Source organism: Dasypus novemcinctus, chromosome 16 (assembly GCF_030445035.2).
Source record: "Dasypus novemcinctus isolate mDasNov1 chromosome 16, mDasNov1.1.hap2, whole genome shotgun sequence".
Taxonomy (NCBI): domain Eukaryota; kingdom Metazoa; phylum Chordata; class Mammalia; order Cingulata; family Dasypodidae; genus Dasypus; species Dasypus novemcinctus.
In genome coordinates this window covers 95,480,629-95,494,535 of record NC_080688.1, presented here as the reverse complement: position 1 = coordinate 95,494,535, position 13,907 = coordinate 95,480,629, and positions in this window count along the sequence as shown.

The following is a 13,907-nucleotide window of genomic DNA, read 5'->3' as shown; positions in this document are numbered from 1 at the left end:
GTTATTTAACTGCTTGGAGTCTCAGTTCCTTCATCTATAAATGGGAACAATAGCACCTCTTAAAACTGGCTAGAGAATTAAATAAAAAACTGCACCCACATTAGTTTCCTTTTTTCAATTCTCTTCCCTGCCTCCCTGCTCAATAGACTTTTTGGCCAAGGCAGGGCTCTCAGGTGGTAATGAAAAGATAAAGACTAGTTTTCTTTCTGTTCTTGGTGAATGTTAATAATATTAAATATTCGTATTTCTTCTATGTGTCACAATACAACACAACAACACAGTGACACATTTCAGTGTAGGACTTGCTTGTTTATTAAGTACAGATAAAACAAGAAAATGAAGCTAACTCACGGGTGAAATTATTTCTCTTCTTCCATGTCTAAACTCAATGGAGAAAACAGAATGCTAATAAGTGCCTACTCTGTGCTAGACGCTGAGCACTTGTTTTCTCTCAAATCCCTGCTCATCCACCGTGGCTGGTGGTCTCTTAAAGGGTGCACTCAAGACCGTTCCTCCACTTGACTTAGCTTTAGGTATTGGGCAGCTTTCACTTTGTCCTTTTAACATTCTGGGAAGACGCTTGCCCAAGTGTGGGAAGCATTTCCATACCCCGTGCTCTCTCCCATGCTGGAAGGGAAGTGCCCAGGGGGCCTCAGGCAGCCTTGGGTTCCCTGGCTAGGAAGGCGTTCACTGGGTAGGACAACGGGCGGGGACCGGCGGTCTCAGCAGGGGCAGGCGCCTGGACAACTCAGGGCCAAAGCAGCCGGGCCGCAGCTGCGAGCCCAGGACCACCGCTGCACTAGCTGCCGCCCTCTGTTCCCACTGTCCAGGACCACTGCTGCACTAGCTGCCGCACTCTGTTCCCACTGTCTGATAGTTTCCTGGACTCCTTCAAGTACTTGAAATTGTCTGAGAGTCCATTGTTAGCCATTGTCCTCCTTTGGTCAAAAATAGGACTTTGTTTAGGTTATTAGGTACTGAATACCACCTTCAAAAAGATTTTGCAACTCTCCCATTGTTTTCTTTTGTTTTTCCTGTGTCTGGATTTATTTATTTAATTTCCCCTCCCTCCCTGTGGCTTGCTTGCTGTCTGCTCTCTCTGTGTGCCCATTCGCTGCGCACTCTCCTGTGCTTTTTACTTATCTCCCTTTTTTGTTGCGTCGCCTTGCTGCGCTGGCTCTCTGTGGGTGCGGGCGAGCCCGCCGTCACAGGGAGGCCCTGGGACGCGAACCCCCTCTGTGGCAGACGGGAGCCCAGCTGATGGAGCCGCAGCTGCTTCTCCCGTTGTTTTTAAGCATAGGGCTTCTTTTCTGAACCAAGAAATATTTTAAATAATTCTCTGTCCTTTTGCTCTTTCCCTGAGAAGTAAAAGGAGTTTTGGCAAAATGCAATGAAAAGTGTCCTTATTGATTTGGAAATTGTCTCCCGGTTTTACGGGGAAGACATGTTTCCATGTCTGCTGGTATTGTTTTCCAGCCCTCTAATGTACTGAAACTACAGTGAAGAACCTCAGGATCGTTTGACCACAAAGTGCACATTTTAACTCTTGGGAATTTAATTATCTCACGTCAGAATAGACAGATGAAAATAAGCACTTTAAATACTGACTATTATAAATTTAAATCTAATGTACTTTTGAGATATACAACTATCGGACAGCTATTTTTCAGATAAATTTCTCTTGATTATACAATGAAGACATTTCCAAATCGGACCTATTTCATTCAGTGGGGACACACTTTTTTTAAAGAAGGATCCAAATAGTTCCAAATAGTTCAAATAATTTCTCTGAGTGTGACAAATAATTCCAGTTCTGGTTACTCTGTCACTAAGGCACCTGGCTGGCACTAGGAATTTGTGTCTTTCACCAGGACTAAAGCAAAGGGTGGAAACTCAGCTTGCACTTTCCATTTCTAAAGGCCAGCTAGTTAAATCCACTCCTTTAGTCTTTCACCCTTCATATAACCTTTCTGATGTACTTTACTGTCATTTTTTCTACATTCTTAGGTCACCCTCTTTACCTTGTGTAAGGAATGTTTGTTAGAATTTTTCTATTTCTCAGAGGCGACTTATTTCTATGCTTCAGAAATATCATCTCCCTATCCAAAATAGACATTTTCAACAGAAAATACCTTCAGATAACACAGCCGACAAACAGCAGCTCAAGCTTGGGAACCCTCGAGTTGCTCCCTGCTCTTGCAGTCTTGATCAAATAAAGCAGGCAGGTGCAAGTTATAGGAGTTACCAATTATTTATGGCTTTTAGATACTTTGTGGGTTTAGCTGGTGAGAAAAGTTTTATTCCACTCACACGGACAAAACCAACCAACTGTCTGGGCTGATTAAACTCAGTGCTGCATGAGCACATGGCAGGGGGAAAATTATGAAATCTCACTGCCTGTGCCATGGCAACTGGGCAAACAGCTCATGGGAAGAATGTGAATAATAGGAAATAGCAATATTTCTCTTTGTGTTTTCGCTCTTGACAGTTTTATCCTCACATCTGCCTGACGTCCAGTGCACAAGGAGTGGGCCGTCTGAGGCTGCTTTCCCTGACTTTTCTGCTCGCCTCACCTCACCCATTTGTCTGTGAACCGTCTTGAGGCCAACATACAGACTATTCAAGTTTCAAGGACACAGACAAGGGAAGTTTGCTTTACAAGAAACTGAAGATGGGGTGGAACACAGGCAAATGGCCGCAATCAGCCGTTTCTATGAATCCATGGCTTTTTATTTACTAGGACAGTGCTGTGTCAAATGCAAAAGGTGGCTTAGAGACTAGGACATAAGAGGCTTTGAATTAAAATGAAAAGCTAGGTCTCAAAGTGTCGGACGAATTACTACCAGTTTTGAGACTGAAATCGAAAGGCAGAGAACAAATCTTACATGTGATTATTTGAAAATGTTCAGTTTCTCTCTTTTACCTTGTAAGCTGACAGTGGCTGTGGTTCTCCAGACTGGCACCCTTTGCTTCCCTTTTCCCACTCGCCACTGGTTCTTGCTTGCCTGGCTCAGCGTTTCTGTGGGAGAAAGGACAGAACTGCCTAGTGGCCCAAGGCTGGAGGCGGCAGCTGAGTCCCTAGGAGAAAATTCTCCAGGACCACGGACAGCGGTGCACGCAGGCCCGGCTGTCCGTGAAGTCAGGTGTGTGCCAGCCTCCATCTGCTTCCAATTCTCCACCCCTTGGCTCAGCGGCTCCTGGGATTCTCCGGTTTTCCTTCCTTTTAACAATCTGCCTAGTGTGCATGCACACGTTTGTATGTCTGAATACATGTAGAGACGTCGAGTGCTTTGGCTAGAAATCCCTGCTCACCAACTGCTAGGTGGGTGGCCTTGGGCAAATTAGTTAACCTTTTTCTGCGCTTCCTCATCTGTAAAATGAGAATAATAATATTCTATTAGTAAATTAGAGAATTGAGTGCCTGGTAGACAGTAAATGCTCATTAAGTGTAGGTTATTTTATGTTTATGCATACCTTATGTTCTGACTTGTCCCACAATACATCCGAGGTAGCATTTCATGTGGAAATAAGACATGTAGGTTCTAAGGCTAATCTGCTTAGTTATGAATTAGTATGTTTATTGGACAAGAATTGGCCCAAGACTGTGAGTTGCTCTTCATCCAATTTTCCCATTTCCAGTGGGTAAGCATTCATGTACCTTCTTTGGGTATATGGTTTAATAAGCATCTCAAATCTTATAGTGTCATTTGGAAACTGCATTTTCAAAAGCTGCTCAGAACCTGAATATGGCCTGGATATTGTTCAGTAGATGAATATTAAATTATGTCCTTTTATGATTAGTTATTGGTTTTCTATGTAAATTCCGCTTCTATAAGTGCCTTAAGAATGTTCTAAAGTTATTAATTTCTCATATCATGGCAATTGATAGTTTCTGGTATCATTGCTGTTCAGCACACAATTTTATCCTAATCAAAGTATTAACAGCTGGCTCCATCCCCACGAGAATACGGCAGGGGGAAAATTGGAGAGCCGCGTGTCTGGAGTGATTCTGTTTTGACTTGAGGGTTCCAACTGCTCTCTGTCGCATGCTTTCTGTCTCTCCCATCTCTGGGGTTGCAGAGCTCTTGACTCCTTAAGCCAAGCAGTGTGGTCCACAAGGACAAGCCGGCTCTCAGCGGGGGTTCAGGGCGTGGTCTGAGAGCTCTATTCCCTGGCCGATTCTTGACCTGCTTGAATTCTGAGTTTCCTAAGCAGGTGCACGTTCTTAAGCCTGCCTCTTACTTAAGCTGCCTCTGACTCCCGACTGACTCCAGGACTTGGTCCCTCTGATATTCCTTTCTTTTTTAAGTTTTTTATTCTTTCATTGTGGCACATTCATTGCATTTGGTGAATGTATTTTGGAGCACTGCTGCACTGCATGGATTGTAGTTTACATTGTGGTTTACACTCTCCTCCAGTCCATTCAGTGGATTATGGCAGGATATTCAATGTCCAACATCTGTCCCTGTAATATCATTTAGGACAAGTCCAAGTCCTGAAAATGCCCCCACAGCGCATCTCTTCTTCTCATTCCCGGCCCTCAGTGACTACCGTGGCCACTGTCTCCACATCAATGATACAATTTCTTCCATTGCTAGAGTCACGATAGTTCTATAGTATAATACCAGTAAGTCCACTCTAATCCCTACTCTATTCCTCCATCCTGTGGACCCCGAGATGGCAATGCCCACTCCACCTCTAAATTGAGTGGGGGTTTAAATCCCACATGGTTGATGGATGCAATTCTCCTGCTTGCAGTTTTAGGCACTCTTTGGTGTGGTGGTTGACCATCTTCACCTCCCTGTTAGCTGACTGGGTAATCCAACGAATCATAGAATAGGAGTTACAACTCTGCTGAGGGTCAGGACCCAGCTGGCACATGGCCAGTCCAGAGACTCAAGTCTCCTGAGTTTCCACCAACCCCAGCATCAATCACAGGTTCAGTAAAAGTGACAGAAGAGGCATGTGTAGAAAGGTCATTTGTGAGTCCAACTCCATCACACTCAGGAGCAAAAGTTCAAAGTAGGGTCCACTGACAAGGCACTGAACTCCAGAGCCATCTTTCAGGACTGTAGAACCTGTGCGTCTCCATAGCCTTCAGGAGCACCAGTATCTGGGGTTGTATCTACTTTGGCAGTCTCTTGGATCCTGCTGAGATGAGCATAAGTTTGACCCCTCTGATGACCTCCCGACTCTTTTTTGAAGACTTTTAGCCATATAAACTCATTTTGTCTTTACTATTTCTGCCTTTTATTCAAGGTCTCTTTCTAGTTGCATCACCAGCTAGTGATTGGTAGTAGTCCCTTGGAGCAAGGGAGGCTCATCACCGGGAGTAATGTCCCACACTGAGGGGAAGGTAATGCATTTACATGCTGAGTTTGGCTTAGAGAATGGCCACATTTGAGCAACATGAAGGCTCTCAGGAGGTAACTCTTAGGCACCCTGCAACACTAGGCCAAGTTGAAATTTCAGGCACACAGACTCATAAACATAGTCATCAGTATCAAGGGCTCATCATTGGACCATGCTTCTTCACTGATCTTTGCCCTTGCACTTGGAGGATTGTTGCTGTTCCATTAGGGACTCTCTGATGCTCTGATGTTAGCCTCCCTGGAACACTGGCCTTGCTGTTCCTGCCTTGTAGCACCTCTCCCAAACCCAGTCCTTTAGCTTGTGCCTCCTCAGGTTGCAACTGGCCCTCTGGTTTGGGGGTTGGGAAGAGGGGGCTGATTAGGACCCTTTGTCCTGCTTTCCTCTGTTACCAGGTCCCATGGCCCTTCCTGCTATTTCCTGGTTGCTCAGCAATGCCAGGCTCAAATCCAGCTTTCTGTGCCCAGTGGCAGACAAAACCCTGAATCTTTCTTAGTCTCTCCTCTGGCTCCTACAAAAAAGCATATCTTTTTATCAATCAGATGATCAAATTGGTCGATGATTGCTTATGGACTGAGTGTCTTCTGGGTATTTCATTTGGTTTGTGTTTGTCCAGATTACCTTGCCCATATACTGACCTACCCACAACTGATCTTTTTTGGTGGGTCCTCTCTGCCTCCTTGCACCATCTGCTCTGGGAGCCTGAGAGCTGTGCCCCAGGACAGAGCTGACCAGGGGCGCAGGGGCAGTGCTCAGCAGCCAGTGGCCTGACTGGATGGGTGGGCCACCACGGGCTCCTGCAGTCACTCACCATGACTTTCTTAACTGTGGTCTCCAAACTCAGCACGGCTGAGACATTAAAAATGCAGTTTTGGTATATTGCTATAATTAATTAGTTGATTCGTTCATGCATTGACTGGCTAAAATATTAATATATGGCATGTAATAATATATTGTAACAAGCAATATTCTGCAGCTATAAATGCTGTAGGAATTCTGAGATGATGAATAATAACCCCTTTGAAGAACACTCTGTGGTTTATAAAGTGTTATCTATGCTGTTTTTTTTTAAAGATGTATTTATTTATTTCTCTACCCTTCTCCCCTGCCCCAGTTGTCTGTTCTCTGTGTCTATTTGCTACGTGTTCTTCTTTTGTCCGCTTCTGTTGTTGTTAACGGCACGGGAATCTGTGTTTCTTTTTTTTTTAAAGATTTATTTATTTATTTAATCCCCCCCCCCCGCCCCGGTTGTCTGTTCTTGGTGTCTATTTGCTGCGTCTTGTTTCTTTGTCCGCTTCTGTTGTCGGCACGGGAAGTGTGGGTGGCGCCATTCCTGGGCAGGCTGCTCTTTCTTTTCACGCTGGGCGGCTTTTCCTCACGGGCGCACTCCTTGCGCGTGGGGCTCCCCTATGCGGAGAAACCCCTGCATGGCAGGGCACTCCTTGCGCACATCAGCACTGTGTGTGGGCCAGCTGCACATGGTCAAGGAGGCCGGGTGTTTGAACCGCAGACCTCCCATGTGGTAGATGGACGCCCTAACCACTGGGCCAAGACTGCTTCCCTCTATGCTGTTTAATTTAAACTTTGTGCAGCCCTGGAAGCAGGACTTTTAGACCCGTCTTACATATGAAGAAAAAGGGGCTCATGGAAGAGAGTATCACTCAGGTATGATGAAGACACAGACCAGGCCACCTGACTCCAAACGCAGGCTTTGTCGGCTTCGTTGGGGTGGTTCCCACATGCCTTGGCATACAGTTCTGTGCGTCCAGGTTTAGGTGACGGGACAGAAGGCGGTGTGGACCCAGGTCGCGGTGAGCCTGGCGGCGGCGTGGATACATTTCCTGTCTGTGAGTGTAGCCTGAGCAGACTCTGATCCTCTGGAAGCCCGCTGCTATAAGAGAGGACCGTCCACTGGCGGCCCTGGTGCGCAGGAACCTGCGTGCGCTGGCGGAGGCAGGAGGAGGCCTGCGCTTCCTGGTCCGTTTCTCAGAATGGCAAGAGAGCCACATACGTCGGGCACGTTGACGAGGGAAAGAGGGAGGGAGCCCTTGTCCGCTGGGACGAGCACCGAGCTCGTGGCCGCAGTCAGCATCTGTCCCCACACACGACAGGCTCGAGGGCCCCCGAAAGGGACGCCATGCCCCTGAGGGGTCCAGAGCCCTTGCCCGCCTCACAAGCCCTCCTCCAGACGTCTCATCACGCTGACCTTCGGGCCTCGGAGAGGGAGCTTTCCAGTACATATTTTCAGTCTTACGGAGAGCTTCCAGGGCTTGTTGTCTTTTTCCCCCAGAAGAATGAATAAGGTGCCCTGGATATCTGTAGGTCTGGATGGATATACAGTATTTTCAATGCACCAAGCTCTGTGGTCCTCAGCGAGGAGCAGTTTTGACAGCACCTGGAGATTGTTGTCACAAGGGTGACGGGTGGGTGCCCCTGCCAGCGGGTGGGTGGAGCCGGGGAGCCGCTCTACACCCTGCAAACCAGGGCTGTGCCCACGACAAGGAGCCGTTTGTCTGCCAGTGCGTGCAGGGCCGAGGTTTAGAAACCCTGACTGCAGTGAATCTGGTTCATCAGCAATGCCACTTGGGTTCCTTTTCTTTCGTTGAATGGATTCAAAATGACAAGGACATGTTCTGGTTTTGGCCAAGACGTAGCCTCCATTCCTCCCTGTTTCCACTACGACTGCCGGGTCCTGGGTCTACCAGAAGCCCGACGGTGGGGCGAGGCAGGCCAGGGGACCTGGGGAGGGCAGGACGCTGCCCAGCCTCAGCCGGGCTCAGGCCAAAGCGCCACGAAAAGTCAGATCCCCTGGGCCAGGGGCTGGGAGCAGGCGCCAGCCGCAGGCAGCCCCCCCCCGCCCCAGGGCTCCACACAGCCACGGGGGGGGCTGTTCCCAACCCATAGCCTTCTCTCTCAGGGAAGCAGGGGGCAGCACCCCAGTTCTGCCTGGGGGTGTCGGAGGGGGCTGGGGTGTTGGTAGGGAGCTGGGGGTGTCGGTGGGGGCTGGGGGTGTCGGTGGGGGCTGGGGTGCAGGTGGGGGGCTGGCGGTGGTATAGGGAGTGGGTGCTACTGAGCAGGTCTCTCTTTTTTTAAAAGGAGGTACTGGGGATTGAACCCAGGACCTCGTACATGGGAAGCAGGTGCTCAACCACTGAGCTACATTCACTCCCCAATGAGAGATGGTGTTCTCATTTGTCTTTTTGTTCTGTTTTTAGGAGGTACCAGGGATCGAACCTGGGACCTCACACGTGGGAAGCAGGTGCTCAACCTCTGAGCTACTTCCACTCCCCCGATTTGTTCTTATGTGACCCAGCAATCAATTGTTCTATCACAATCTTAAATTTTTAAAATCTTGGCAGAGAAAGTGATGAGATCTTTGTGGAGTTTGGCCAGCTTTGAAGATAAGTGCAGTTTGATTTTAAAGTTCCTATCAGCGTAATATGAGGCAGGAGGTCATGGTGGGATTTTTACTGAACTAAAAGTTGAGAAACTTGCCACCAAGTGCATGTCCTTCTCTGAATTTTGTTTTCTTTCCTGTCAAATGGAAGCGCTGAACCTAATGGGCTAGCTTTTCAGTTTTCCTCTAATAAAAAGTCTATGGTTCTGTGAGTCCTACATTTTTCTCAAGGAATTCATTTTTCTCATGAGTTCTCATCCTTACCAAGCCCTAATTTTGGCCTAAGGAAAAAAGGAAACTTCCAGTTTCCCAGTCTCCTTGTGAGCAACATTCTGGACCCCGAGCCTGTCCCTGCCGGCAAGCTCTGCTCGCCAGCCTCGGTGCTCCCAGTGCCGCGAAGACACCCGAGCGAGGGCGTTTTACACAGCGAGCTGCTCGTCTCTGTTGTAGGCGCTCTACCATCTGCTTCTCGGGTTTGCCTTCCCTCCAGGTGTGGAGATGTATGAGAAGTATCGACCCTTAATCAAGATCACTTTGTTACTCAACATTCCCCGGGCAATGAGGCGCAGGTTATACAACTAATTCACGTGCTGCCCCCTCCCTAGAAATTCTGGACCTAGGTAATATAAAGGTTGAACATATTTATTAAATGAGTACCTTAAAAAGTTGATTAGGCAGGCACTCCTACATAACATATATAATAACTGTGCTGTGTCGGGAACACACAGCGACACCAACAACTCCCAAGGGACCGTGGCCTGGAAATCGCGCCCCTTCATGTACAATCTCGATGGCTCACGGGATCAGGGGGTGTGCTGACTCTGCCTGAGCCCCCAGCCTCCCCAGGCCAGCACGCACGAGCTGCGTCTCGGATGCCAAGCGAGGCGGCCACCCCGTCCCGGCGCCGCCGCGGCTTCTCAGGCTGCAGAGCTTTCCGTCTTTCCGCTCTGAGATGGGCGCCGGGTCCTCGCACCTCCTCAGTTCTCCGCCCGAGGCACTCGCGTCGCCAAGACCCTCCCCAAAGCCAGGCTCGTCTCTTTTCCCCACGGGTCTTCAGCTGTGCTCGAAGGACGCCCTGGCCCTTCCAGGCTCCGCGTTCTCGGCTGCCTCCCCTGCCCGCCACATCGCAGCCTTGTTGCGCGTGGGTTGTCGAGGGGGCTGGGCTCCGGCTCCAGAGGCGCGGGGGGCCAGCCGTGAAGCCCGCAGACCCCTGCCTGCAGCGCTGCCCCTCTGGAAAGGGCCGCCTCTTCTGCTGCTTTCTCACTGGGCTTTTCATCTCTTTCTCAAACCCGCCATCAGCCTGGTATCTTCAAATAGCTTTTCAGAAAACACGAACCCATTTTCTCTTGATTGAGCTTTAAATTGTGGTATTGTTTTAGCATTTTGTTCCGTTTGTTTATAACTTGAAATATTGGAAAGTTTCCCCAAAGGTCATGGGTAGCTGTTACTTTACCAGAGAGGCTGATTGACTTGTCAGTGGTGTTCCCACGCTGCGCGCTGCTTTGCGGAGATGGAGACTTCTTCCATCGTAATTGAAGGTCTACTCTGAGAATACCTGGGCAGGTGCCACACAAAAACTGTTCTGCTTCCAGAGGACAGGTATCTGCTTGTGTGTGACCGTCCCCAGGCCTGTGTCTCCATCTGGGCTCAAGACCCACCTGGACTCAAATGGCTTTTTCACGGGGAAAGTATTTCACATTTCATCCCCAAGCACTTTCTATAGTTGTGCCAATCACATCCATTTTTTTTTTCTGGTGGAAACACAGAAGCATTAGGGATGGAGAGTCTGAATTGACATGCCCTCACCTTCCTGCTGCAGGCTCTGAGCAGCTACGCAGCGCAGGACACTTCAGCATCCAAAACCAGCCCTTCTCTGCGCTACCTGGTGCATTTACTGACTGATTTTCCAACCTAAGTCTCATTCCCTGAACACAGAGCTCTGCGGCTGGTGCCTCACCCTCCACAAACCATGAGCAGATGTGGAAGGAGATGTGCCTCGAGTCGAAGCCGTCTTGCAGTGAGGGCTGGGGTGAGTGGGCCCTCCTGAGCGGCAGCCGGGGGCCGTTTTCTGCAGTGCGGGCAGCTCTCTATTTAACCACTTTGAACAAGAGGGAGTGTGTCAGTTGGTGGCCGATTGGCGATTTCTAACAGGTAAGCAGCAGCTGATAGTGTATGTCTAACTAAAGATTAATTATCTTGACTTGCTGCTTTCCCTATAAAAATATCCCCAGAAGCATGCTTTTTAAGTTCCCACACTAAAAAAAATCCAGGAGAAGCAATTTACAGGAAAAAAAAAAAAAAAAAACTCTTTCACTGCTCAAAAGCACTTTTTTTTCTCTTGTAATTTATACTAAGCCCTTTAGAATGTCATTTTGGTTCTTTATTAGTATCCTTGACAATATGATTAGACTCCAAAAAATGTCTACTTGTTAGTGAATAGCCTTCATTCTCTAAACTTTAAAGAGCCTACTCAGCTATGAGCAAAGCATGCTTCATTTTTTAATTTTTTGCAACAAAAAGCACCTGATGGTAATAAAATATATGCTTAGATCAAGTGTTCAAATAAGTATATCTGGTAACAGTTAAACATTGTAAATTTATTTTTGCAGATGATTTAGATGCTATAATTTGGGCAGAAGTTAACTTTCATTTTGTGAATTAGAGTTAACTGAATATGGTTGCAAAGATACCTTTTTATAATACAGAGAAAATGAAATGTTTAGAAACATTTTTTTCTAGTGACAAAAGCTTTTGTCCTCTTAAATGTTGTTTCCTTTTTATTGTGTATTGAAACTCATTTATGCTTTGTTTAGGTGTCACCACAAATAGTGTAAAAATAAGTTGCTAACATTAACGAAAGTGAGACAAACCTTTATTTATATTTATTAAAAGAAGGCAGTGAAAACATTAGCTAATTAATTGACAAGCTTTTGAGTTGATCAAGCCCAAGAAACAAAAACACAAAGCAAATCCCCAAACAACACCAACACTGACAAACTGAAATAGAAACTCAAACTTTAACCTTCATTGAGAGATCTTCTTGTTCTTTTAAAAAGTCCCTAATATTTTTCTGTACCCCCCACCCTCAGTCTCTTCACTGCCCATATGTTATTTAAATGCTGATAATCTTGTTCATGGTAATTTCAACGAGCCACAGCAGACATATAATGCTTCCTCTTTTAATAGGTGCAAAGTGAGTTATTGTCACAAAGCAGATATGAAAGAGGCTGTGAAAAGAAGATCAGGCCTCTCCTCTGGAACGAGGGCTTGTGAGTGTGCTGACGTGGTCACCTGAATTATGCATGTCTATTGTGTTCAAATATCATAAATCGATGCATGAACTCCCTCCAAATCATTTTCAGTTCATGACCATTTATACACAGGGCTCTTGAGCAGTGCAAAGACAATTAGTCATATTTGTATGCCGGAATTAATTGAGAGTGAGATGCGGGAGGCAGAACGAGAGAACAAAGAATGCTTTTTGTCAGTTCTTCCAACTGACAGGGATAATTAGATATATGAAATTGAAATTCCTCAGCAGGGGGTTTCTGTTGACAATGAATTTTCTTTTGATTCCATTCTGTTATTCTTTTATGCTGTCATCTGTGGCAATTTGTTATTCAGCTTGAAGCTTAAAAAAGCAAAGCATTCTGCTTTTATGAGTAGATGATGTCAGTTTGTACACTGCTGGGAAATAGATATTAAATGTAATCTTTAAACTAAGAAAAAAAAGAAAAGAAAAGAAATAAAATAAAATCAGTTAAAGAGACAGTGTGCTGTTTACCCAGCCCGCAGAGAAAAAACTTTATAAGAAATAGTCAGAACTTGTTCAATGGTGTTTGAAGTTGTTCAAGCTCCATTAATCCGGTGCCTTGACTGCGGCTTGAACTATTCTTCTAAGAGGATGCAATTTAATGCTGGGAAACTCAAGTATGCAACACCAAAATGGCACCAGACGTTAGCTGTGGGAGAAGACAACTATTATCTTGCTTCATCTCATTTTCACTTGCCACTCTTTCTATCTTCAAACACTAAAACGCTATTCATAGATTGACTCTCTTTTTTCTTTTTTTGCTTACATCAAATCGAATGCTGTGGACTTAATATATTCTTAGGAAAGGAATCTCAAGGAGACCCTGCCCTGCCCCTCACGCCTCCGTCTGCGTATACCATTTATCCAGGCGTGCTGGCAACCTGGGCTCGAGGACTATTTTATGCCTTAGACTCCAAGGGAATGACTGCTTGGCTTGCGCTCCTTACTTCTTCAGGTCTTGTCCTCCGCAGGAGGAACGTGCCTCGGCGCTCACGTAACTCGGGGCACTCCTCTAGCTCTTACATTGTGCGCACGTTTCTCCTTCCTGGAGCCTTTGCTCTCCTCAAAGAGAGTTTGAGTAGCTTTCTCCACTGCCCGTGAGGAGGAGCTCCACACGCCTGCTGGCATCGGCCTCCTGAGGTCGGGGAGCCCTGGGCCCCGTGGCGGGCAGCCTCGCTCGCCCCATGCCTCCTCCACGCCTCTGCAGGCGTGCTGGCCGGGGCGCTGGTGAGGCTGAAGGCGCTCTGCTGACCACTGGGCACGCCAGCTGGGTGATGCTAAAGGCGCTGTGCTGGCCGCTGGGCATGCAAACTGGGGTGCTGGCGAGGGCGAAGGCGCTGTGCTGGCCGCTGGGCACGCTGGCCGGGCGATGCTGAAGGCGCTCTGCTGGCCGCTGGGCACGCTGGCGAAGGCCCTGCGCGGCCCAGAGTTGGGGCCACCTTCTCCAAGCGGGGCTCGTCGGCCGGCCTGCTCGCACACCCTTGCCAGGCCCTGCCCGGGTCTGCAGTCACGATCTCCAGGGCAGGGCCTGGGAAGCTGGGTTTTTCATAAACGGTCCAGTGCTTCTTGTGCATATGATCTTGGAAGTGGGAATTCCCGCTTCGTCATCGTTCTCCACAGCGTGAGTAGGACCCACTCTCTCTTTGCTCTGTCATTTGTTGAAATATCCCCGTGAGATCTGACACTTACCACAGCATCTCGCCTCTGCTGCTGCCTTCTCCACGGAAGGACACTGTCTGTGAAGCAGCGAGGCCGTCGGGGTCTGCTACGGCCGCTGCCCCCGGCTGAAGAGACCTGCCACCCAGGCCGGGGAGGAATCAGAACCTG